Raw genomic sequence first — 26964 nt, 5'->3', positions numbered from 1 at the left:
AATTATTTTTTCACCACTAAAACGCATGAGACTTGTAGTTTTCAAAAATGTTTTCATTTTTGATGAGACGCCGAATAAAAGCAGTTTAATCGCCGGCAAACGAAAACCTGCGAATTCCCTAAATCCCGGACTCGGCCCGTATAGTCAAAAGTATACAAAGAAAGTACCCAGGGAGTAAACTCATTTCCAGAACGATTTCTTAAATTATTTTTTCACCACTAAAACGCATAAGACTTGTAGTTTTTAAAAATGTTTTCATTTTTGATGAGACGCTGAATAAAAGAGGTTTAATCGCTGGCAAACGAAAACCCGCGATTTCCCGTAAATCCCTGGCTTGGCCCGTATAGTCAAAAGTATACAAAGAAAGTACCCAGGGAGTAAACTCATTTCCCGAACGATTTTTTATATTATTTTTTTACCACTAAACGCATGAGACTTGTAGTTTTCAAAAATACTTTCATATTTGATGGGACGCAGAATAAAAGAAGTTTAATTGCCGGCAAACAAAAATCCGTGATTTCCCGTAAATCCCGGACTCGGCCCGTATAGTCAAAAGTATACAAAGAAAGTACCCAGGGAGTAAACTCATTTCCCGAACGATTTTTTAAATTATTTTTTCACCACTAAAACGCATGAGACTTGTAGTTTTCAAAAATGTTTTTATTTTTGATGAGACGCTTAATGAAAGAGGTTTAATCGCCGGCAAACGAAATCCCGCGTTTTCCCGTAAATCCTGGGCTTGGCCCGTATAGTCGAATGTATACAAAAAAAGTACCCAGGGAGTAAACTCATTTCCCGAACGATTTTTTAATTTTTTTTTTCACCACTAAAACGCATGAGACTTGTAGTTTTTAAAAATGTTTTCATTTTTGATGAGACGCTTAATGAAAGAGGTTTAATCGCCGGAAAACGAAAACCCGCGATTTCCCGTAAATCCCGGGCTTGGCCCGTATAGTCAAAAGTATACAAAGAAAGTACCCAGGGAGTAAACTCATTTCCCGAACGATTTTTTAAATTATTTTTTTACCACTAAACGCATGAGACTTGTAGTTTTCAAAAATACTTTCATATTTGATGGGACGCAGAATAAAAGAAGTTTAATTGCCGGCAAACAAAAATCCGTGATTTCCCGTAAATCCCGGACTCGGCCCGTATAGTCAAAAGTATACAAAGAAAGTACCCAGGGAGTAAACTCATTTCCCGAACGATTTTTTAAATTATTTTTTCACCACTAAAACGCATGAGACTTGTAGTTTTCAAAAATGTTTTTATTTTTGATGAGACGCTTAATGAAAGAGGTTTAATCGCCGGCAAACGAAATCCCGCGTTTTCCCGTAAATCCTGGGCTTGGCCCGTATAGTCGAATGTATACAAAAAAAGTACCCAGGGAGTAAACTCATTTCCCGAACGATTTTTTAAATTATTTTTTCACCACTAAAACGCATGAGACTTGTAGTTTTCAAAAATGTTTTTATTTTTGATGAGACGCTTAATGAAAGAGGTTTAATCGCCGGCAAACGAAATCCCGCGTTTTCCCGTAAATCCTGGGCTTGGCCCGTATAGTCGAATGTATACAAAGAAAGTACCCAGGGAGTAAACTCATTTCCCGAACGATTTTTTAAATTATTTTTTCACCACAAAAACTCATGAGACTTGTAGTTTTCAAAAATGTTTTCATTTTTGATGAGACGCTGAATAAAAGAAGTTTAATCGCCGGCAAACAAAAACCCGCGATTTCCAGTAAATCCCGGGCTTGGCCCGTATAGTCAAAAGTATACAAAGAAAGTACCCAGAGAGTAAACTCATTTTCCGAACGATTTTTTAAATTACTTTTTCACCACTAAAACGCATGAGACTTGTAGTTTTTAAAAATGTTTTCATTTTTGATGAGACGCTGAATAAAAGAAGTTTAATCGCCGGCAAACGAAAACCTGCGATTTCCCGTAAATCCTGGACTCGGCCAGTATAGTCAAAAGTATACAAAGAAAGTACCCAGGGAGTAAACTCATTTCCAGAACGATTTCTTAAATTATTTTTTCACCACTAAAACGCATAAGACTTGTAGTTTTTAAAAATGTTTTTATTTTTGATGAGACGCTGAATAAAAGAGGTTTAATCGCCGGCAAACGAAAACCCGCGATTTCCCGTAAATCCCGGGCTTGGCCCGTATAGTCAAAAGTATACAAAGAAAGTACCCAGGGAGTAAACTCATTTCCCGAACGATTTTTTATATTATTTTTTTACTACTAAACGCATGAGACTTGTAGTTTTCAAAAATACTTTCATATTTGATGGGACGCTGAATAAAAGAAGTTTAATCGCCGGCAAACGAAAATCCGTGTCTTCCCGTAAATCCCGGACTCGGCCCGTATAGTCAAAAGTATACAAAGAAAGTACCCAGGGAGTAAACTCATTTCCCGAACGATTTTTTAAATTATTTTTTTACCACTAAAACGCATGAGACTTGTAGTTTTCAAAAATGTTTTTATTTTTGATGAGACGCTTAATGAAAGAGGTTTAATCGCCGGCAAACGAAATCCCGCGTTTTCCCTTAAATCCGGGGCTTGACCCGTATAGTCGAATGTATACAAAGAAAGTACCCAGGGAGTAAACTCATTTCCCGAACGATTTTTTAAATTTTTTTTTCACCACTAAAACGCATGAGACTTGTAGTTTTCAAAAATGTTTTCATTTTTGATGAGACCCTTAATGAAAGAGGTTTAATCGCCGGAAAACGAAAACCCGCGATTTCCCGTAAATCCCGAGCTTGGCCCGTATAGTCGAATGTATACAAAGAAAGTAGCCTGTGAGTAAACTCATTTCCAGAACGATTTTTTAAATTATTTTTTCACCACTAAAGCCCATGAGACTTGTAGTTTTTAAAAATGTTTTTATTTTTGATGAGACGCTGAATAAAAGAAGTTTAATCGCCGGCAAACGAAAACCCGTGATTTCCCGTAAATCCCGGCTTGGCCCGTATAGTCAAAAGTATACAAAGAAAGTACCCAGGGAGTAAACTCATTTCCCGAACGATTTTTTAAATTATTTTTTCACCACAAAAACTCATGAGACTTGTAGTTTTCAAAAATGTTTTCATTTTTGATGAGACGCTTAATAAAAGAAGTTTAATCGCGGGCAAACAAAAACCCGCGATTTCTCGTAAATCCCGGCTTGGCCCGTATAGTCAAAAGTATACAAAGAAAGTACCCAGGGAGTAAACTCATTTCCCGAACGATTTTTTAAATAATTATTTCACCACTAAAACGCATGAGACTTGTAGTTTTTAAAAATGTTTTCATTTTTGATGAGACGCTGAATAAAAGAAGTTTAATCGCCGGCAAACGAAAAACCGCGATTTCCCGTAAATCCCGGCTTGGCCCGTATAGTCAAAAGTATACAAAGAAAGTACCCAGGGAGTAAACTCATTTCCCGAACGATTTTTTAAATTATTTTTTCACCACTAAAACGCATGAGACTTGTAGTTTTCAAAAATGCTTTCATTTTTGATGAGACGCTAAATAAAAGCAGTTTAATCGCCGGCAAACGAAAACCTGCGATTTCCCTAAATCCCGGACTCGGCCCGTATAGTCAAAAGTATACAAAGAAAGTACCCAGGGAGTAAACTCATTTCCCGAACGATTTTTTAAATTACTTTTTCACCACTAAAACGCATAAGACTTGCAGTTTTTAAAAATATTCTCATTTTTGATGAGACGCTGAATAAAAGAAGTTTAATCGCCAGCAAACGAAAACCCGCGATTTCCCGTAAATCCCGGCTTGGCCCGTATAGTCAAAGGTATACAAAGAAAGTACCCAGGGAGTAAACTCATTTCCCGAACGATTTTTTAAATTATTTTTTCACCACAAAAACTCATGAGACTTGTAGTTTTCAAAAATGTTTTCATTTTTGATGAGACGCTGAATAAAAGAAGTTTAATCGCCGGCAAACAAAAACCCGCAATTTCCAGTAAATCCCGGGCTTGGCCCGTATAGTCAAAAGTATACAAAGAAAGTACCCAGAGAGTAAACTCATTTTCCGAACGATTTTTTAAATTACTTTTTCACCACTAAAACGCATGAGACTTGTAGTTTTTAAAAATGTTTTCATTCTTGATGAGACGCTGAATAAAAGAAGTTTAATCGCCGGCAAACGAAAACCTGCGATTTCCCGTAAATCCTGGACTCGGCCAGTATAGTCAAAAGTATACAAAGAAAGTACCCAGGGAGTAAACTCATTTCCAGAACGATTTTTTAAATTATTTTTTCACCACTAAAACGCATAAGACTTGTAGTTTTTAAAAATGTTTTTATTTTTGATGAGACGCTGAATAAAAGAGGTTTAATCGCCGGCAAACGAAAACCCGCGATTTCCCGTAAATCCCGGGCTTGGCCCGTATAGTCAAAAGTATACAAAGAAAGTACCCAGGGAGTAAACTCATTTCCCGAACGATTTTTTATATTATTTTTTTACCACTAAACGCATGAGACTTGTAGTTTTCAAAAATACTTTCATATTTGATGGGACGCTGAATAAAAGAAGTTTAATCGCCGGCAAACAAAAATCCGTGTCTTCCCGTAAATCCCGGACTCGGCCCGTATAGTCAAAAGTATACAAAGAAAGTACCCAGGGAGTAAACTCATTTCCCGAACGATTTTTTAAATTATTTTTTTACCACTAAAACGCATGAGACTTGTAGTTTTCAAAAATGTTTTTATTTTTGATGAGACGCTTAATGAAAGAGGTTTAATCGCCGGCAAACAAAATCCCGCGTTTACCCTTAAATCCGGGGCTTGACCCGTATAGTCGAATGTATACAAAGAAAGTACCCAGGGAGTAAACTCATTTCCCGAACGATTTTTTAAATTTTTTTTTCACCACTAAAACGCATGAGACTTGTAGTTTTCAAAAATGTTTTCATTTTTGATGAGACCCTTAATGAAAGAGGTTTAATCGCCGGAAAACGAAAACCCGCGATTTCTCGTAAATCCCGAGCTTGGCCCGTATAGTCGAATGTATACAAAGAAAGTACCCTGTGAGTAAACTCATTTCCAGAACGATTTTTTAAATTATTTTTTCACCACTAAAGCCCATGAGACTTGTAGTTTTTAAAAATTTTTTCATTTTTGATGAGACGCTGAATAAAAGAAGTTTAATCGCCGGCAAACGAAAACCCGCGATTTCCCGTAAATCCCGGCTTGGCCCGTATAGACAAAAGTATACAAAGAAAGTACCCAGGGAGTAAACTCATATCCCGAACGATTTTTTAAATTATTTTTTCACCACAAAAACTCATGAGACTTGTAGTTTTCAAAAATGTTTTCATTTTTGATGAGACGCTTAATAAAAGAAGTTTAATCGCCGGCAAACAAAAACCCGCGATTTCTCGTAAATCCCGGCTTGGCCCGTATAGTCAAAAGTATACAAAGAAAGTACCCAGGGAGTAAACTCATTTCCCGAACGATTTTTTAAATTATTATTTCACCACTAAAACGCATGAGACTTGTAGTTTTTAAAAATGTTTTCATTTTTGATGAGACGCTGAATAAAAGAAGTTTAATCGCCGGCAAACGAAAAACCGCGATTTCCCGTAAATCCCGGCTTGGCCCGTATAGTCAAAAGTATACAAAGAAAGTACCCAGGGAGTAAACTCATTTCCAAAACGATTTTTTATATTATTTTTTCACCACTAAAACGCATAAGACTTGTAGTTTTTAAAAATGTTTTCATTTTTGATGAGACGCTGAATAAAAGAAGTTTAATCGCCGGCAAACGAAAACCCGCGATTTCCCGTAAATCCCGGCTTGGCCAGTATAGTCAAAAGTATACAAAGAAAGTATCCAGGGAGTAAACTCATTTCCCGAACGATTTTTTAAATTATTTTTTCACCACTAAAACGCATGAGACTTGTAGTTTTTAAAAATATTCTCATTTTTGATGAGACGCTGAATAAAAGAAGTTTAATCGCCAGCAAACGAAAACCCGCGATTTCCCGTAAATCCCGGCTTGGGCCGTATAGTCAAAAGTATACAAAGAAAGTACCCAGGGAGTAAACTCATTTCCCGAACGATTTTTTAAATTACTTTTTCACCACTAAAACGCATGAGACTTGTAGTTTTTAAAAATGTTTTCATTTTTGATGAGACGCTGAATAAAAGAAGTTTAATCGCCGGCAAACGAAAACCTGCTATTTCCCGTAAATCCTGGACTCGGCCCGTATAGTCAAAAGTATACAAAGAAAGTACCCAGGGAGTAAACTCATTTCCCAAACGATTTTTTAAATTATTATTTCACCACTAAAACGCATGAGACTTGTAGTTTTCAAGAATGTTTTCATTTTTGATGAGACGCTAAATAAAAGCAGTTTAATCGGCGGCAAACGAAATCCCGCGATTTCCCGTAAATCCCGGGCTTGGCACGTATAGTCGAATGTATACAAAGAAAGTACCCTGTGAGTAAACTCATTTCCAGAACGATTTTTTAAATTATTTTTTCACCACTAAAACGCATAAGACTTGTAGTTTTTAAAAATATTTTCATTTTTGATGAGACGCTGAATAAAAGAAGTTTAATCGCCAGCAAACGAAAACCCGCGATTTCCCGTAAATCCCGGCTTGGCCCGTATAGTCAAAAGTATACAAAGAAAGTACCCAGGGAGTAAACTCATTTCCCGAACGATTTTTTAAATTATTTTTTCACCACTAAAACGCATGAGACTTGTAGTTTTCAAAAATGTTTTCATTTTTGATGAGACGCCGAATAAAAGCAGTTTAATCGCCGGCAAACGAAAACCTGCGATTTCCCTAAATCCCGGACTCGGCCCGTATAGTCAAAAGTATACAAAGAAAGTACCCAGGGAGTAAACTCATTTCCAGAACGATTTCTTAAATTATTTTTTCACCACTAAAACGCATAAGACTTGTAGTTTTTAAAAATGTTTTCATTTTTGATGAGACGCTGAATAAAAGAGGTTTAATCGCTGGCAAACGAAAACCCGCGATTTCCCGTAAATCCCGGGCTTGGCCCGTATAGTCAAAAGTATACAAAGAAAGTACCCAGGGAGTAAACTCATTTCACGAACGATTTTTTATATTATTTTTTTACCACTAAACGCATGAGACTTGTAGTTTTCAAAAATACTTTCATATTTGATGGGACGCAGAATAAAAGAAGTTTAATTGCCGGCAAACGAAAATCCGTGATTTCCCGTAAATCCCGGACTCGCCCCGTATAGTCAAAAGTATACAAAGAAAGTACCCAGGGAGTAAACTCATTTCCCGAACGATTTTTTAAATTATTTTTTCACCACTAAAACGCATGAGACTTGTAGTTTTCAAAAATGTTTTTATTTTTGATGAGACGCTTAATGAAAGAGGTTTAATTGCCGGCAAACGAAAATCCGTGATTTCCCGTAAATCCCGGACTCGGCCCGTATAGTCAAAAGTATACAAAGAAAGTACCCAGGGAGTAAACTCATTTCCCGAACGATTTTTTAAATTATTTTTTCACCACTAAAACGCATGAGACTTGTAGTTTTCAAAAATGTTTTTATTTTTGATGAGACGCTTAATGAAAGAGGTTTAATCGCCGGCAAACGAAAACCCGCGATTTTCCGTAAATCCCGGGCTTGGCCCGTATAGTCGAATGTATATAAAGAAAGTACCCTGTGAGTAAACTCATTTCCAGAACGATTTCTTAAATTATTTTTTCACCACTAAAGCCCATGAGACTTGTAGTTTTTAAAAATGTTTTCATTCTTGATGAGACGCTGAATAAAAGAAGTTTAATCGCCAGCAAACGAATACCCGCGATTTCCCGTAAATCCCAGCTTGGCCCGTATAGTCAAAAGTATACAAAGAAAGTACCCAGGGAGTAAACTCATTTCCCGAACGATTTTTTAAATTATTTTTTCACCACAAAAACTCATGAGACTTGTAGTTTTCAAAAATGTTTTCATTTTTGATGAGACGCTGAATAAAAGAAGTTTAATCGCCGGCAAACAAAAACCCGCGATTTCCCGTAAATCCCGGGCTTGGCCCGTATAGTCAAAAGTATACAAAGAAAGTACCCAGAGAGTAAACTCATTTTCCGAACGATTTTTTAAATTACTTTTTCACCACTAAAACGCATGAGACTTGTAGTTTTTAAAAATGTTTTCATTTTTGATGAGACGCTGAATAAAAGAAGTTTAATCGCCGGCAAACGAAAACCTGCGATTTCCCGTAAATCCTGGACTCGGCCAGTATAGTCAAAAGTATACAAAGAAAGTACCCAGGGAGTAAACTTATTTCCAGAACGATTTCTTAAATTATTTTTTCACCACTAAAACGCATAAGACTTGTAGTTTTTTAAAATGTTTTTATTTTTGATGAGACGCTGAATAAAAGAGGTTTAATCGCCGGCAAACGAAAACCCGCGATTTCCCGTAAATCCCGGGCTTGGCCCGTATAGTCAAAAGTATACAAAGAAAGTACCCAGAGAGTAAACTCATTTTCCGAACGATTTTTTAAATTACTTTTTCACCACTAAAACGCATGAGACTTGTAGTTTTTTAAAATGTTTTTATTTTTGATGAGACGCTTAATGAAAGAGGTTTAATCGCCGGCAAACGAAATCCCGCGTTTTCCCTTAAATCCGGGGCTTGACCCGTATAGTCGAATGTATACAAAGAAAGTACCCAGGGAGTAAACTCATTTCCCGAACGATTTTTTAAATTTTTTTTTCACCACTAAAACGCATGAGACTTGTAGTTTTCAAAAATGTTTTCATTTTTGATGAGACCCTTAATGAAAGCGGTTTAATCGCCGGAAAACGAAAACCCGCGATTTCCCGTAAATCCCGGGCTTGGCCCGTATAGTCGAATGTATACAAAGAAAGTACCCTGTGAGTAAACTCATTTCCAGAACGATTTTTTAAATTATTTTTTCACCGCTAAAGCCCATAAGACTTGTAGTTTTTGAAAATGTTTTCATTTTTGATGAGACGCTGAATAAAAGAAGTTTAATCGCCGGCAAACGAAAACCCGCGATTTCCCGTAAATCCCGGCTTGGCCCGTATAGTCAAAAGTATACAAAGAAAGTATCCAGGGAGTAAACTCATTTCCCGAACGATTTTTTAAATTATTTTTTCACCACTAAAACGCATGAGACTTGTAGTTTTCAAAAATGCTTTCATTTTTGATGAGACGCTAAATAAAAGCAGTTTAATCGCCGGCAAACGAAAACCTGCGATTTCCCTAAATCCCGGACTCGGCCCGTATAGTCAAAAGTATACAAAGAAAGTACCCAGGGAGTAAACTCATTTCCCGAACGATTTTTTAAATTACTTTTTCACCACTAAAACGCATAAGACTTGCAGTTTTTAAAAATATTCTCATTTTTGATGAGACGCTGAATAAAAGAAGTTTAATCGCCAGCAAACGAAAACCCGCGATTTCCCGTAAATCCCGGCTTGGCCCGTATAGTCAAAAGTATACAAAGAAAGTACCCAGGGAGTAAACTCATTTCCCGAACGATTTTTTAAATTATTTTTTCACCACAAAAACTCATGAGACTTGTAGTTTTCAAAAATGTTTTCATTTTTGATGAGACGCTGAATAAAAGAAGTTTAATCGCCGGCAAACAAAAACCCGCAATTTCCAGTAAATCCCGGGCTTGGCCCGTATAGTCAAAAGTATACAAAGAAAGTACCCAGAGAGTAAACTCATTTTCCGAACGATTTTTTAAATTACTTTTTCACCACTAAAACGCATGAGACTTGTAGTTTTTAAAAATGTTTTCATTCTTGATGAGACGCTGAATAAAAGAAGTTTAATCGCCGGCAAACGAAAACCTGCGATTTCCCGTAAATCCTGGACTCGGCCAGTATAGTCAAAAGTATACAAAGAAAGTACCCAGGGAGTAAACTCATTTCCAGAACGATTTTTTAAATTATTTTTTCACCACTAAAACGCATAAGACTTGTAGTTTTTAAAAATGTTTTTATTTTTGATGAGACGCTGAATAAAAGAGGTTTAATCGCCGGCAAACGAAAACCCGCGATTTCCCGTAAATCCCGGGCTTGGCCCGTATAGTCAAAAGTATACAAAGAAAGTACCCAGGGAGTAAACTCATTTCCCGAACGATTTTTTATATTATTTTTTTACCACTAAACGCATGAGACTTGTAGTTTTCAAAAATACTTTCATATTTGATGGGACGCTGAATAAAAGAAGTTTAATCGCCGGCAAACAAAAATCCGTGTCTTCCCGTAAATCCCGGACTCGGCCCGTATAGTCAAAAGTATACAAAGAAAGTACCCAGGGAGTAAACTCATTTCCCGAACGATTTTTTAAATTATTTTTTTACCACTAAAACGCATGAGACTTGTAGTTTTCAAAAATGTTTTTATTTTTGATGAGACGCTTAATGAAAGAGGTTTAATCGCCGGCAAACAAAATCCCGCGTTTTCCCTTAAATCCGGGGCTTGACCCGTATAGTCGAATGTATACAAAGAAAGTACCCAGGGAGTAAACTCATTTCCCGAACGATTTTTTAAATTTTTTTTTCACCACTAAAACGCATGAGACTTGTAGTTTTCAAAAATGTTTTCATTTTTGATGAGACCCTTAATGAAAGAGGTTTAATCGCCGGAAAACGAAAACCCGCGATTTCTCGTAAATCCCGAGCTTGGCCCGTATAGTCGAATGTATACAAAGAAAGTACCCTGTGAGTAAACTCATTTCCAGAACGATTTTTTAAATTATTTTTTCACCACTAAAGCCCATGAGACTTGTAGTTTTTAAAAATGTTTTCATTTTTGATGAGACGCTGAATAAAAGAAGTTTAATCGCCGGCAAACGAAAACCTGCGATTTCCCGTAAATCCCGGCTTGGCCCGTATAGTCAAAAGTATACAAAGAAAGTACCCAGGGAGTAAACTCATTTCCCGAACGATTTTTTAAATTATTTTTTCACCACAAAAACTCATGAGACTTGTAGTTTTCAAAAATGTTTTCATTTTTGATGAGACGCTTAATAAAAGAAGTTTAATCGCCGGCAAACAAAAACCCGCGATTTCTCGTAAATCCCGGCTTGGCCCGTATAGTCAAAAGTATACAAAGAAAGTACCCAGGGAGTAAACTCATTTCCCGAACGATTTTTTAAATTATTATTTCACCACTAAAACGCATGAGACTTGTAGTTTTTAAAAATGTTTTCATTTTTGATGAGACGCTGAATAAAAGAAGTTTAATCGCCGGCAAACGAAAAACCGCGATTTCCCGTAAATCCCGGCTTGGCCCGTATAGTCAAAAGTATACAAAGAAAGTACCCAGGGAGTAAACTCATTTCCAAAACGATTTTTTAAATTATTTTTTCACCACTAAAACGCATAAGACTTGTAGTTTTTAAAAATGTTTTCATTTTTGATGAGACGCTGAATAAAAGAAGTTTAATCGCCGGCAAACGAAAACCCGCGATTTCCCGTAAATCCCGGCTTGGCCAGTATAGTCAAAAGTATACAAAGAAAGTATCCAGGGAGTAAACTCATTTCCCGAACGATTTTTTAAATTATTTTTTCACCACTAAAACGCATGAGACTTGTAGTTTTCAAAAATGTTTTCATTTTTGATGAGACGCTAAATAAAAGCAGTTTAATCGCCGGCAAACGAAAACCTGCGATTTCCCTAAATCCCGGACTCGGCCCGTATAGTCAAAAGTATACAAAGAAAGTACCCAGGGAGTAAACTCATTTCCCGAACGATTTTTTAAATTACTTTTTCACCACTAAAACGCATAAGACTTGCAGTTTTTAAAAATATTCTCATTTTTGATGAGACGCTGAATAAAAGAAGTTTAATCGCCAGCAAACGAAAACCCGCGATTTCCCGTAAATCCCGGCTTGGCCCGTATAGTCAAAAGTATACAAAGAAAGTACCCAGGGAGTAAACTCATTTCCCGAACGATTTTTTAAATTACTTTTTCACCACTAAAACGCATGAGACTTGTAGTTTTTAAAAATGTTTTCATTTTTGATGAGACGCTGAATAAAAGAAGTTTAATCGCCGGCAAACGAAAACCTGCGATTTCCCGTAAATCCCGGCTTGGCCCGTATAGTCAAAAGTATACAAAGAAAGTACCCAGGGAGTAAACTCATTTCCCGAACGATTTTTTAAATTATTTTTTCACCACAAAAACTCATGAGACTTGTAGTTTTCAAAAATGTTTTCATTTTTGATGAGACGCTTAATAAAAGAAGTTTAATCGCCGGCAAACAAAAACCCGCGATTTCTCGTAAATCCCGGCTTGGCCCGTATAGTCAAAAGTATACAAAGAAAGTACCCAGGGAGTAAACTCATTTCCCGAACGATTTTTTAAATTATTATTTCACCACTAAAACGCATGAGACTTGTAGTTTTTAAAAATGTTTTCATTTTTGATGAGACGCTGAATAAAAGAAGTTTAATCGCCGGCAAACGAAAAACCGCGATTTCCCGTAAATCCCGGCTTGGCCCGTATAGTCAAAAGTATACAAAGAAAGTACCCAGGGAGTAAACTCATTTCCAAAACGATTTTTTAAATTATTTTTTCACCACTAAAACGCATAAGACTTGTAGTTTTTAAAAATGTTTTCATTTTTGATGAGACGCTGAATAAAAGAAGTTTAATCGCCGGCAAACGAAAACCCGCGATTTCCCGTAAATCCCGGCTTGGCCAGTATAGTCAAAAGTATACAAAGAAAGTATCCAGGGAGTAAACTCATTTCCCGAACGATTTTTTAAATTATTTTTTCACCACTAAAACGCATGAGACTTGTAGTTTTCAAAAATGTTTTCATTTTTGATGAGACGCTAAATAAAAGCAGTTTAATCGCCGGCAAACGAAAACCTGCGATTTCCCTAAATCCCGGACTCGGCCCGTATAGTCAAAAGTATACAAAGAAAGTACCCAGGGAGTAAACTCATTTCCCGAACGATTTTTTAAATTATTATTTCACCACTAAAACGCATGAGACTTGTAGTTTTCAAGAATGTTTTCATTTTTGATGAGACGCTAAATAAAAGCAGTTTAATCGGCGGCAAACGAAATCCCGCGATTTCCCGTAAATCCCGGGCTTGGCACGTATAGTCGAATGTATACAAAGAAAGTACCCTGTGAGTAAACTCATTTCCAGAACGATTTTTTAAATTATTTTTTCACCACTAAAACGCATAAGACTTGTAGTTTTTAAAAATATTTTCATTTTTGATGAGACGCTGAATAAAAGCAGTTTAATCGCCGGCAAACGAAAACCTGCGATTTCCCTAAATCCCGGACTCGGCCCGTATAGTCAAAAGTATACAAAGAAAGTACCCAGGGAGTAAACTCATTTCCAGAACGATTTCTTAAATTATTTTTTCACCACTAAAACGCATAAGACTTGTAGTTTTTAAAAATGTTTTCATTTTTGATGAGACGCTGAATAAAAGAGGTTTAATCGCTGGCAAACGAAAACCCGCGATTTCCCGTAAATCCCGGGCTTGGCCCGTATAGTCAAAAGTATACAAAGAAAGTACCCAGGGAGTAAACTCATTTCACGAACGATTTTTTATATTATTTTTTTACCACTAAACGCATGAGACTTGTAGTTTTCAAAAATACTTTCATATTTGATGGGACGCAGAATAAAAGAAGTTTAATTGCCGGCAAACGAAAATCCGTGATTTCCCGTAAATCCCGGACTCGGCCCGTATAGTCAAAAGTATACAAAGAAAGTACCCAGGGAGTAAACTCATTTCCCGAACGATTTTTTAAATTATTTTTTCACCACTAACACGCATGAGACTTGTAGTTTTCAAAAATGTTTTTATTTTTGATGAGACGCTTAATGAAAGAGGTTTAATTGCCGGCAAACGAAAATCCGTGATTTCCCGTAAATCCCGGACTCGGCCCGTATAGTCAAAAGTATACAAAGAAAGTACCCAGGGAGTAAACTCATTTCCCGAACGATTTTTTAAATTATTTTTTCACCACTAAAACGCATGAGACTTGTAGTTTTCAAAAATGTTTTTATTTTTGATGAGACGCTTAATGAAAGAGGTTTAATCGCCGGCAAACGAAAACCCGCGATTTTCCGTAAATCCCGGGCTTGGCCCGTATAGTCGAATGTATATAAAGAAAGTACCCTGTGAGTAAACTCATTTCCAGAACGATTTCTTAAATTATTTTTTCACCACTAAAACCCATGAGACTTGTAGTTTTTAAAAATGTTTTCATTCTTGATGAGACGCTGAATAAAAGAAGTTTAATCGCCAGCAAACGAAAACCCGCGATTTCCCGTAAATCCCAGCTTGGCCTGTATAGTCAAAAGTATACAAAGAAAGTACCCAGGGAGTAAACTCATTTCCCGAACGATTTTTTAAATTATTTTTTCACCACAAAAACTCATGAGACTTGTAGTTTTCAAAAATGTTTTCATTTTTGATGAGACGCTGAATAAAAGAAGTTTAATCGCCGGCAAACAAAAACCCGCGATTTCCCGTAAATCCCGGGCTTGGCCCGTATAGTCAAAAGTATACAAAGAAAGTACCCAGAGAGTAAACTCATTTTCCGAACGATTTTTTAAATTACTTTTTCACCACTAAAACGCATGAGACTTGTAGTTTTTAAAAATGTTTTCATTTTTGATGAGACGCTGAATAAAAGAAGTTTAATCGCCGGCAAACGAAAACCTGCGATTTCCCGTAAATCCTGGACTCGGCCAGTATAGTCAAAAGTATACAAAGAAAGTACCCAGGGAGTAAACTTATTTCCAGAACGATTTCTTAAATTATTTTTTCACCACTAAAACGCATAAGACTTGTAGTTTTTTAAAATGTTTTTATTTTTGATGAGACGCTGAATAAAAGAGGTTTAATCGCCGGCAAACGAAAACCCGCGATTTCCCGTAAATCCCGGACCCGGCCCGTATAGTCAAAACTATACAAAGAAAGTACCCAGGGTGTAAACTCATTTCCCGAACGATTTTTTATATTATTTTTTTACCACTAAAGCCCATAAGCCTTGTAGTTTTTGAAAATGTTTTCATTTTTGATGAGACGCTGAATAAAAGAAGTTTAATCGCCGGCAAACAAAAACCCGCGATTTCCCGTAAATCCCGGGCTTGGCCCGTATAGTCAAAAGTATACAAAGAAAGTACCCAGAGAGTAAACTCATTTTCCGAACGATTTTTTAAATTACTTTTTCACCACTAAAACGCATGAGACTTGTAGTTTTTAAAAATGTTTTTATTTTTGATGAGACGCTTAATGAAAGAGGTTTAATCGCCGGCAAACGAAATCCCGCGTTTTCCCTTAAATCCGGGGCTTGACCCGTATAGTCGAATGTATACAAAGAAAGTACCCAGGGAGTAAACTCATTTCCCGAACGATTTTTTAAATTTTTTTTTCACCACTAAAACGCATGAGACTTGTAGTTTTCAAAAATGTTTTCATTTTTGATGAGACCCTTAATGAAAGCGGTTTAATCGCCGGAAAACGAAAACCCGCGATTTCCCGTAAATCCCGGGCTTGGCCCGTATAGTCGAATGTATACAAAGAAAGTACCCTGTGAGTAAACTCATTTCCAGAACGATTTTTTAAATTATTTTTTCACCACTAAAGCCCATAAGACTTGTAGTTTTTGAAAATGTTTTCATTTTTGATGAGACGCTGAATAAAAAAAGTTTAATCGCCGGCAAACTAAAACCCGCGATTTCTCGTAAATCCCGGGCTTGGCCCGTATAGTCAAAAGTATACAAAGAAAGTACCCAGAGAGTAAACTCATTTCCCGAACGATTTTTTAAATTACTTTTTCACCACTAAAACGCATGAGACTTGTAGTTTTTAAAAATGTTTTCATTTTTGATCAGACGCTGAATAAAAGCAGTTTAATCGCCGGCAAACGAAAACCTGCGATTTCACGTAAATCCTGGACTCGGCCAGTATAGTCAAAAGTATACAAAGAAAGTACCCAGGGAGTAAACTCATTTCCAGAACGATTTTTTAAATTATTATTTCACCACTAAAACGCATGAGACTTGTAGTTTTTTAAAAATGTTTTCATTTTTGATGAGACGCTGAATAAAAGAGGTTTAATCGCCGGCAAACGAAAACCTCAGATTTCCCGTAAATCCCGGACCCGGCCCGTATAGTCAAAAGTATACAAAGAAAGTACCCAGGGTGTAAACTCATTTCCAGAACGATTTTTTAAATTATTTTTTCACCACTAAAGCCCATAAGACTTGTAGTTTTTGAAAATGTTTTCATTTTTGATGAGACGCTGAATAAAAGAAGTTTAATCGCCGGCAAACAAAAACCCGCGATTTCCCGTAAATCCCGGGCTTGGCCCGTATAGTCAAAAGTATACAAAGAAAGTACCCAGAGAGTAAACTCATTTTCCGAACGATTTTTTAAATTACTTTTTCACCACTAAAACGCATGAGACTTGTAGTTTTTAAAAATGTTTTCATTTTTGATGAGACGCTGAATAAAAGAAGTTTAATCGCCGGCAACCGAAAACCTGCGATTTCCCGTAAATCCTGGACTCGGCCAGTATAGTCAAAAGTATACAAAGAAAGTACCCAGGGAGTAAACTCATTTCCAGAACGATTTCTTAAATTATTTTTTCACCACTAAAACGCATAAGACTTGTAGTTTTTAAAAATGTTTTTATTTTTGATGAGACGCTGAATAAAAGAGGTTTAATCGCCGGCAAACGAAAACCCGCGATTTCCCGTAAATCCCGGGCTTGGCCCGTATAGTCAAAAGTATACAAAGAAAGTACCCAGGGAGTAAACTCATTTCCCGAACGATTTTTTATATTATTTTTTTACCACTAAACGCATGAGACTTGTAGTTTTCAAAAATACTTTCATATTTGATGGGACGTTGAATAAAAGAAGTTTAATCGCCGGCAAACGAAAATCCGTGACTTCCCATAAATCCCGGACTCGGCCCGTATAGTCAAAAGTATACAAAGAAAGTACCCAGGGAGTAAACTCATTTCCCGAACGATTTTTTAAATTATTTTTTTACCACTAAAACGCATGAGACTTGTAGTTTTTAAAAATGTTTTTATTTTTGATGAGACGCTTAATGAAAGAGGTTTAATCGCCGGCAAACGAAATCCCGCGTTTTCCCTTAAATCCGGGGCTTGACCCGTATAGTCGAATGTATACAAAGAAAATACCCAGGGAGTAAACTCATTTCCCGAACGATTTTTTAAATTTTTTTTTCACCACTAAAACGCATGAGACTTGTAGTTTTCAAAAATGTTTTCATTTTTGATGAGACCCTTAATGAAAGCGGTTTAATCGCCGGAAAACGAAAACCCGCGATTTCCCGTAAATCCCGGGCTTGGCCCGTATAGTCGAATGTATACAAAGAAAGTACCCTGTGAGTAAACTCATTTCCAGAACGATTTTTTAAATTATTTTTTCACCACTAAAGCCCATAAGACTTGTAGTTTTTGAAAATGTTTTCATTTTTGATGAGACGCTGAATAAAAGCAGTTTAATCGCCGGCAAACAAAAACCTGCGAGTTCACGTAAATCCTGGACTCGGCCAGTATAGTCAAAAGTATACAAAGAAAGTACCCAGGGAGTAAACTCATTTCCAGAACGATTTTTTAAATTATTATTTCACCACTAAAACGCATGAGACTTGTAGTTTTTTAAAAATGTTTTCATTTTTGATGAGACGCTGAATAAAAGAGGTTTAATCGCCGGCAAACGGAAACCTCCGATTTCCCGTAAATCCCGGACCCGGCCCGTATAGTCAAAAGTATACAAAGAAAGTACCCAGGGTGTAAACTCATTTCCTGAACGATTTTTTAAATTATTTTTTCACCACTAAAACGCATGAGACTTGTAGTTTTCAAAAATGTTTTCATTTTTGATGAGACGCTGAATAAAAGAAGTTTAATCGCCGGCAAACGAAAACCTGCGATTTCCCGTAAATCCTGGACTCGGCCAGTATAGTCAAAAGTATACAAAGAAAGTACCCAGGGAGTAAACTCATTTCCCAAACGATTTTTTAAATTATTTTTTCACCACTAAAGCGCATGAGACTTGTAGTTTTTAAAAATGTTTTTATTTTTGATGAGACGCTGAATAAAAGAGGTTTAATCGCCGGCAAACGAAAACCCGCGATTTCCCGTAAATCCCGGGCTTGGCCCGTATAGTCAAAAGTATACAAAGAAAGTACCCAGGGAGTAAACTCATTTCCAGAACGATTTTTTAAATTATTTTTTCACCACTAAAACGCATGAGACTTGTAGTTTTTTAAAAATGTTTTCATTTTTGATGAGACGCTGAATAAAAGAGGTTTAATCGCCGGCAAACGAAAACCTCCGATTTCCCGTAAATCCCGGACCCGGCCCGTATAGTCAAAAGTATACAAAGAAAGTACCCAGGGTGTAAACTCATTTCCTGAACGATTTTTTAAATTATTTTTTCACCACTAAAACGCATGAGACTTGTAGTTATTAAAAATGTTTTCATTTTTGATGAGACGCTGAATAAAAGAAGTTTAATCGCCGGTAAACGAAAACCCGCGATTTCCCGTAAATCCCGTACTCGGCCCGTAAAGTCAAAAGTATACAAAGAAAGTACCCAGGGAGTAAACTCATTTCCCAAACGATTTTTTAAATTATTATTTCACCACTAAAGCCCATGAGACTTGTAGTTTTTAAAAATGTTTTCATTTTTGATGAGACGCTGAATAAAAGAAGTTTAATCGCCGGCAAACGAAAACCTGCGATTTCCCGTAAATCCTGGACTCGGCCAGTATAGTCAAAAGTATACAAAGAAAGTACCCAGAGAGTAAACTCATTTCCCGAACGATTTTTTAAATTACTTTTTCACCACTAAAACGCATGAGACTTGTAGTTTTTAAAAATATTTTCATTTTTGATCAGACGCTGAATAAAAGCAGTTTAATCGCCGGCAAACGAAAACCTGCGATTTCACGTAAATCCTGGACTCGGCCAGTATAGTCAAAAGTATACAAAGAAAGTACCCAGGGAGTAAACTCATTTCCAGAACGATTTTTTAAATTATTATTTCACCACTAAAACGCATGAGACTTGTAGTTTTTTAAAAATGTTTTCATTTTTGATGAGACGCTGAATAAAAGAGGTTTAATCGCCGGCAAACGAAAACCTCAGATTTCCCGTAAATCCCGGACCCGGCCCGTATAGTCAAAAGTATACAAAGAAAGTACCCAGGGTGTAAACTCATTTCCAGAACGATTTTTTAAATTATTTTTTCACCACTAAAGCCCATAAGACTTGTAGTTTTTGAAAATGTTTTCATTTTTGATGAGACGCTGAATAAAAGAAGTTTAATCGCCGGCAAACAAAAACCCGCGATTTCCCGTAAATCCCGGGCTTGACCCGTATAGTCAAAAGTATACAAAGAAAGTACCCAGAGAGTAAACTCATTTTCCGAACGATTTTTTAAATTACTTTTTCACCACTAAAACGCATGAGACTTGTAGTTTTTAAAAATGTTTTCATTTTTGATGAGACGCTGAATAAAAGAAGTTTAATCGCCGGCAAACGAAAACCTGCGATTTCCCGTAAATCCTGGACTCGGTCAGTATAGTCAAAAGTATACAAAGAAAGTACCCAGGGAGTAAACTCATTTCCAGAACGATTTCTTAAATTATTTTTTCACCACTAAAACGCATAAGACTTGTAGTTTTTAAAAATGTTTTTATTTTTGATGAGACGCTGAATAAAAGAGGTTTAATCGCCGGCAAACGAAAACCCGCGATTTCCCGTAAATCCCGGGCTTGGCCCGTATAGTCAAAAGTATACAAAGAAAGTACCCAGGGAGTAAACTCATTTCCCGAACGATTTTTTATATTATTTTTTTACCACTAAACGCATGAGACTTGTAGTTTTCAAAAATACTTTCATATTTGATGGGACGTTGAATAAAAGAAGTTTAATCGCCGGCAAACGAAAATCCGTGACTTCCCATAAATCCCGGACTCGGCCCGTATAGTCAAAAGTATACAAAGAAAGTACCCAGGGAGTAAACTCATTTCCCGAACGATTTTTTAAATTATTTTTTTACCACTAAAACGCATGAGACTTGTAGTTTTTAAAAATGTTTTTATTTTTGATGAGACGCTTAATGAAAGAGGTTTAATCGCCGGCAAACGAAATCCCGCGTTTTCCCTTAAATCCGGGGCTTGACCCGTATAGTCGAATGTATACAAAGAAAATACCCAGGGAGTAAACTCATTTCCCGAACGATTTTTTAAATTTTTTTTTCACCACTAAAACGCATGAGACTTGTAGTTTTCAAAAATGTTTTCATTTTTGATGAGACCCTTAATGAAAGCGGTTTAATCGCCGGAAAACGAAAACCCGCGATTTCCCGTAAATCCCGGGCTTGGCCCGTATAGTCGAATGTATACAAAGAAAGTACCCTGTGAGTAAACTCATTTCCAGAACGATTTTTTAAATTATTTTTTCACCACTAAAGCTCATAAGACTTGTAGTTTTTGAAAATGTTTTCATTTTTGATGAGACGCTGAATAAAAGCAGTTTAATCGCCGGCAAACAAAAACCTGCGATTTCACGTAAATCCTGGACTCGGCCAGTATAGTCAAAAGTATACAAAGAAAGTACCCAGGGAGTAAACTCATTTCCAGAACGATTTTTTAAATTATTATTTCACCACTAAAACGCATGAGACTTGTAGTTTTTTAAAAATGTTTTCATTTTTGTTGAGACGCTGAATAAAAGAGGTTTAATCGCCGGCAAACGGAAACCTCCGATTTCCCGTAAATCCCGGACCCGGCCCGTATAGTCAAAAGTATACAAAGAAAGTACCCAGGGTGTAAACTCATTTCCTGAACGATTTTTTAAATTATTTTTTCACCACTAAAACGCATGAGACTTGTAGTTTTCAAAAATGTTTTCATTTTTGATGAGACGCTGAATAAAAGAAGTTTAATCGCCGGCAAACAAAAACCCGCGATTTCCCGTAAATCCCGGGCTTGGCCCGTATAGTCAAAAGTATACAAAGAAAGTACCCAGAGAGTAAACTCATTTCCCGAACGATTTTTTAAATTACTTTTTCACCACTAAAATGTATGAGACTTGTAGTTTTTAAAAATATTTTCATTTTTGATGAGACGCTGAATAAAAGAAGTTTAATCGCCGGCAAACGAAAACCTGCGATTTCCCGTAAATCCTGGACTCGGCCAGTATAGTCAAAAGTATACAAAGAAAGTACCCAGGGAGTAAACTCATTTCCCAAACGATTTTTTAAATTATTTTTTCACCACTAAAGCGCATGAGACTTGTAGTTTTTAAAAATGTTTTTATTTTTGATGAGACGCTGAATAAAAGAGGTTTAATCGCCGGCAAACGAAAACCCGCGATTTCCCGTAAATCCCGGGCTTGGCCCGTATAGTCAAAAGTATACAAAGAAAGTACCCAGGGAGTAAACTCATTTCCAGAACGATTTTTTAAATTATTTTTTCACCACTAAAACGCATGAGACTTGTAGTTTTTTAAAAATGTTTTCATTTTTGATGAGACGCTGAATAAAAGAGGTTTAATCGCCGGCAAACGAAAACCTCCGATTTCCCGTAAATCCCGGACCCGGCCCGTATAGTCAAAAGTATACAAAGAAAGTACCCAGGGTGTAAACTCATTTCCTGAACGATTTTTTAAATTATTTTTTCACCACTAAAACGCATGAGACTTGTAGTTATTAAAAATGTTTTCATTTTTGATGAGACGCTGAATAAAAGAAGTTTAATCGCCGGTAAACGAAAACCCGCGATTTCCCGTAAATCCCGTACTCGGCCCGTAAAGTCAAAAGTATACAAAGAAAGTACCCAGGGAGTAAACTCATTTCCCAAACGATTTTTTAAATTATTATTTCACCACTAAAGCCCATGAGACTTGTAGTTTTTAAAAATGTTTTCATTTTTGATGAGACGCTGAATAAAAGAAGTTTAATCGCCGGCAAACGAAAACCTGCGATTTCCCGTAAATCCTGGACTCGGCCAGTATAGTCAAAAGTATACAAAGAAAGTACCCAGGGAGTAAACTCATTTCCCAAACGATTTTTTAAATTATTATTTCACCACTAAAGCGCATGAGACTTGTAGTTTACAAGAATGTTTTCATTTTTGATGAGACGCTGAATAAAAGCAGTTTAATCGCCGGCAAACGAAAACCTGCAATTTCCCGTAAATCCCGGACTCGGCCCGTATAGTCAAAAGTATACAAAGAAAGTACCCAGGGAGTAAACTCATTTCCAGAACGATTTTTTAAATTATTTTTTCACCACTAAAACGCATGAGACTTGTAGTTTTTTAAAAATGTTTTCATTTTTGATGAGACGCTGAATAAAAGAGGTTTAATCGCTGGCAAACGAAAACCTCCGATTTCCCGTAAATCCCGGACCCGGCCCGTATAGTCAAAAGTATACAAAGAAAGTACCCAGGGTGTAAACTCATTTTCTGAACGATTTTTTAAATTATTTTTTCACCACTAAAACGCATGAGACTTGTAGTTTTTAAAAATGTTTTCATTTTTGATGAGACGCTGAATAAAAGAAGTTTAATCGCCGGTAAACGAAAACCCGGGATTTCCCGTAAATCCCGTACTCGGCCCGTAAAGTCAAAAGTATACAAAGAAAGTACCCAGGGAGTAAACTCATTTCCCAAACGATTTTTTAAATTATTATTTCACCACTAAAGCGCATGAGACTTGTAGTTTTCAAGAATGTTTTCATTTTTGATGAGACGCTGAATAAAAGCAGTTTAATCGCCGGCAAACGAAAACCTGCGATTTCCCGTAAATCCCGGACTCGGCCCGTATAGTCAAAAGTATACAAAGAAAGTTCCCAGGGAGTAAACTCATTTCCAGAACGATTTTTTAAATTATTTTTTCACCACTAAAACGCATGAGACTTGTAGTTTTTTAAAAATGTTTTCATTTTTGATGAGACGCTGAATAAAAGAGGTTTAATCGCCGGCAAACGAAAACCTCAGATTTCCCGTAAATCCCGGACCCGGCCCGTATAGTCAAAAGTATACAAAGAAAGTACCCAGGGTGTAAACTCATTTCCTGAACGATTTTTTAAATTATTTTTTCACCACTAAAACGCATGAGACTTGTAGTTTTCAAAAATGTTTTCATTTTTGATGAGACGCTGAATAAAAGAAGTTTAATCGCCGGTAAACGAAAACCCGCGATTTCCCGTAAATCCCGTACTCGGCCCGTAAAGTCAAAAGTATACAAAGAAAGTACCCAGGGAGTAAACTCATTTCCCAAACGATTTTTTAAATTATTATTTCACCACTAAAGCCCATGAGACTTGTAGTTTTTAAAAATGTTTTCATTTTTGATGAGACGCTGAATAAAAGAAGTTTAATCGCCGGCAAACGAAAACCCGCAATTTCCCGTAAATCCCGGTCTCGACCCGTATAGTCAAAAGTATACAAGGAAAGTACCCAGTGATTAAACTCATTTCCCTAACGAATTTTTAAATTATTTTTTTACCACTAAAGCCCATGAGACTTGTAGTTTTCAAAAATGTTTTCATTTTTGATGAGACGCTAAATAAAAGAAGTTTAATCGCCGGCAAAGGAAAACCTGCGATTTCCCGTAAATCCTGGACTCGGCCCGTATAGTCAAAAGTATACAAAGAGAGTACCCACGGTGTAAACTAATTTCCCGAACGATTTTTTAAATTATTTTTTCACCACTAAAACGCATGAGACTTGTAGTTTTCAAAAATGTTTTCATTTTTGATGAGACGCTGAATAAAAGAAATTTATTCGCCGGCAAACGAAAACCCGCGATTTACCGTAAATCCCGGACTCGGCCCGTATAGTCAAAAGTATACAAGGAAAGTACCCTGTGAGTAAACTCATTTCCCAAACGATTTTTTAAATTATTATTTCACCACTAAAGCCCATGAGACTTGTAGTTTTTAAAAATGTTTTCATTTTTGATGAGACGCTGAATAAAAGAAGTTTAATCGCCGGCAAACGAAAACCTGCGATTTCCCGTAAATCCTGGACTCGGCCAGTATAGTCAAAAGTATACAAAGAAAGTACCCAGGGAGTAAACTCATTTCCCAAACGATTTTTTAAATTATTATTTCACCACTAAAGCGCATGAGACTTGTAGTTTACAAGAATGTTTTCATTTTTGATGAGACGCTGAATAAAAGCAGTTTAATCGCCGGCAAACGAAAACCTGCGATTTCCCGTAAATCCCGGACTCGGCCCGTATAGTCAAAAGTATACAAAGAAAGTACCCAGGGAGTAAACTCATTTCCAGAACGATTTTTTAAATTATTTTTTCACCACTAAAACGCATGAGACTTGTAGTTTTTTAAAAATGTTTTCATTTTTGATGAGACGCTGAATAAAAGAGGTTTAATCGCTGGCAAACGAAAACCTCCGATTTCCCGTAAATCCCGGACCCGGCCCGTATAGTCAAAAGTATACAAAGGAAGTACCCAGGGTGTAAACTCATTTCCTGAACGATTTTTTAAATTATTTTTTCACCACTAAAACGCATGAGACTTGTAGTTTTTAAAAATGTTTTTATTTTTGATGAGACGCTAAATAAAAGAGGTTTAATCGCCGGCAAACGAAAACCCGCGATTTCCCGTAAATCCCGGGCTTGGCCCGTATAGTCAAAAGTATACAAAGAAAGTACCCAGGGAGTAAACTCATTTCCCGAACGTTTTTTTAAATTATTTTTTTACCACTAAAACGCATGAGACTTGTAGTTTTTAAAAATGTTTTTATTTTTGATGAGACGCCTAATGAAAGAGGTTTAATCGCCGGCAAACGAAATCCCGCGTTTTCCCTTAAATCCGGGGCTTGACCCGTATAGTCGAATGTATACAAAGAAAGTACCCAGGGAGTAAACTCATTTCCCGAACGATTTTTTAAATTTTTTTTTCACCACTAAAACGCATGAGACTTGTAGTTTTCAAAAATGTTTTCATTTTTGATGAGACCCTTAATGAAAGCGGTTTAATCGCCGGAAAACGAAAACCCGCGATTTCCCGTAAATCCCGGGCTTGGCCCGTATAGTCGAATGTATACAAAGAAAGTACCCTGTGAGTAAACTCATTTCCAGAACGATTTTTTAAATTATTTTTTCACCACTAAAGCCCATAAGACTTGTAGTTTTTGAAAATGTTTTCATTTTTGATGAGACGCTGAATAAAAAAAGTTTAATCGCCGGCAAACTAAAACCCGCGATTTCTCGTAAATCCCGGGCTTGGCCCGTATAGTCAAAAGTATACAAAGAAAGTACCCAGAGAGTAAACTCATTTCCCGAACGATTTTTTAAATTACTTTTTCACCACTAAAACGCATGAGACTTGTAGTTTTTAAAAATATTTTCATTTTTGATCAGACGCTGAATAAAAGCAGTTTAATCGCCGGCAAACGAAAACCTGCGATTTCACGTAAATCCTGGACTCGGCCGGTATAGTCAAAAGTATACAAAGAAAGTACCCAGGGAGTAAACTCATTTCCAGAACGATTTTTTAAATTATTATTTCACCACTAAAGCGCATGAGACTTGTAGTTTACAAGAATGTTTTCATTTTTGATGAGACGCTGAATAAAAGCAGTTTAATCGCCGGCAAACGAAAACCTGCGATTTCCCGTAAATCCCGGACTCGGCCCGTATAGTCAAAAGTATACAAAGAAAGTACCCAGGGAGTAAACTCATTTCCAGAACGATTTTTTAAATTATTTTTTCACCACTAAAACGCATGAGACTTGTAGTTTTTTAAAAATGTTTTCATTTTTGATGAGACGCTGAATAAAAGAGGTTTAATCGCTGGCAAACGAAAACCTCCGATTTCCCGTAAATCCCGGACCCGGCCCGTATAGTCAAAAGTATACAAAGGAAGTACCCAGGGTGTAAACTCATTTCCTGAACGATTTTTTAAATTATTTTTTCACCACTAAAACGCATGAGACTTGTAGTTTTTTAAAAATGTTTTCATTTTTGATGAGACGCTGAATAAAAGAGGTTTAATCGCTGGCAAACGAAAACCTCCGATTTCCCGTAAATATCGGACCCGGCCCGTATAGTCAAAAGTATACAAAGCAAGTACCCAGGGTGTAAACTCATTTCCTGAACGATTTTTTAAATTACTTTTTCACCACTAAAACGCATGAGACTTGTAGTTTTTAAAAATGTTTTCATTTTTGATGAGACGCTGAATAAAAGAAGTTTAATCGCCGGCAAACGAAAACCTGCGATTTCCCGTAAATCCTGGACTCGGCCAGTATAGTCAAAAGTATACAAAGAAAGTACCCAGGGAGTAAACTCATTTCCAGAACGATTTCTTAAATTATTTTTTCACCACTAAAACGCATAAGACTTGTAGTTTTTAAAAATGTTTTTATTTTTGATGAGACGCTGAATAAAAGAGGTTTAATCGCCGGCAAACGAAAACCCGCGATTTCCCGTAAATCCCGGGCTTGGCCCGTATAGTCAAAAGTATACAAAGAAAGTACCCAGGGAGTAAACTCATTTCCCGAACGATTTTTTATATTATTTTTTTACCACTAAACGCATGAGACTTGTAGTTTTCAAAAATACTTTCATATTTGATGGGACGTTGAATAAAAGAAGTTTAATCGCCGGCAAACGAAAATCCGTGACTTCCCATAAATCCCGGACTCGGCCCGTATAGTCAAAAGTATACAAAGAAAGTACCCAGGGAGTAAACTCATTTCCCGAACGATTTTTTAAATTATTTTTTTACCACTAAAACGCATGAGACTTGTAGTTTTTAAAAATGTTTTTATTTTTGATGAGACGCTTAATGAAAGAGGTTTAATCGCCGGCAAACGAAATCCCGCGTTTTCCCTTAAATCCGGGCCTTGACCCGTATAGTCGAATGTATACAAAGAAAGTACCCAGGGAGTAAACTCATTTCCCGAACGAT

The sequence above is a fragment of the Hydractinia symbiolongicarpus genome, chromosome 13, assembly GCF_029227915.1.
Source record: "Hydractinia symbiolongicarpus strain clone_291-10 chromosome 13, HSymV2.1, whole genome shotgun sequence".
NCBI classification, from domain to species: Eukaryota; Metazoa; Cnidaria; class Hydrozoa; order Anthoathecata; family Hydractiniidae; genus Hydractinia; species Hydractinia symbiolongicarpus.
This window is presented reverse-complemented; position numbering follows the sequence as displayed.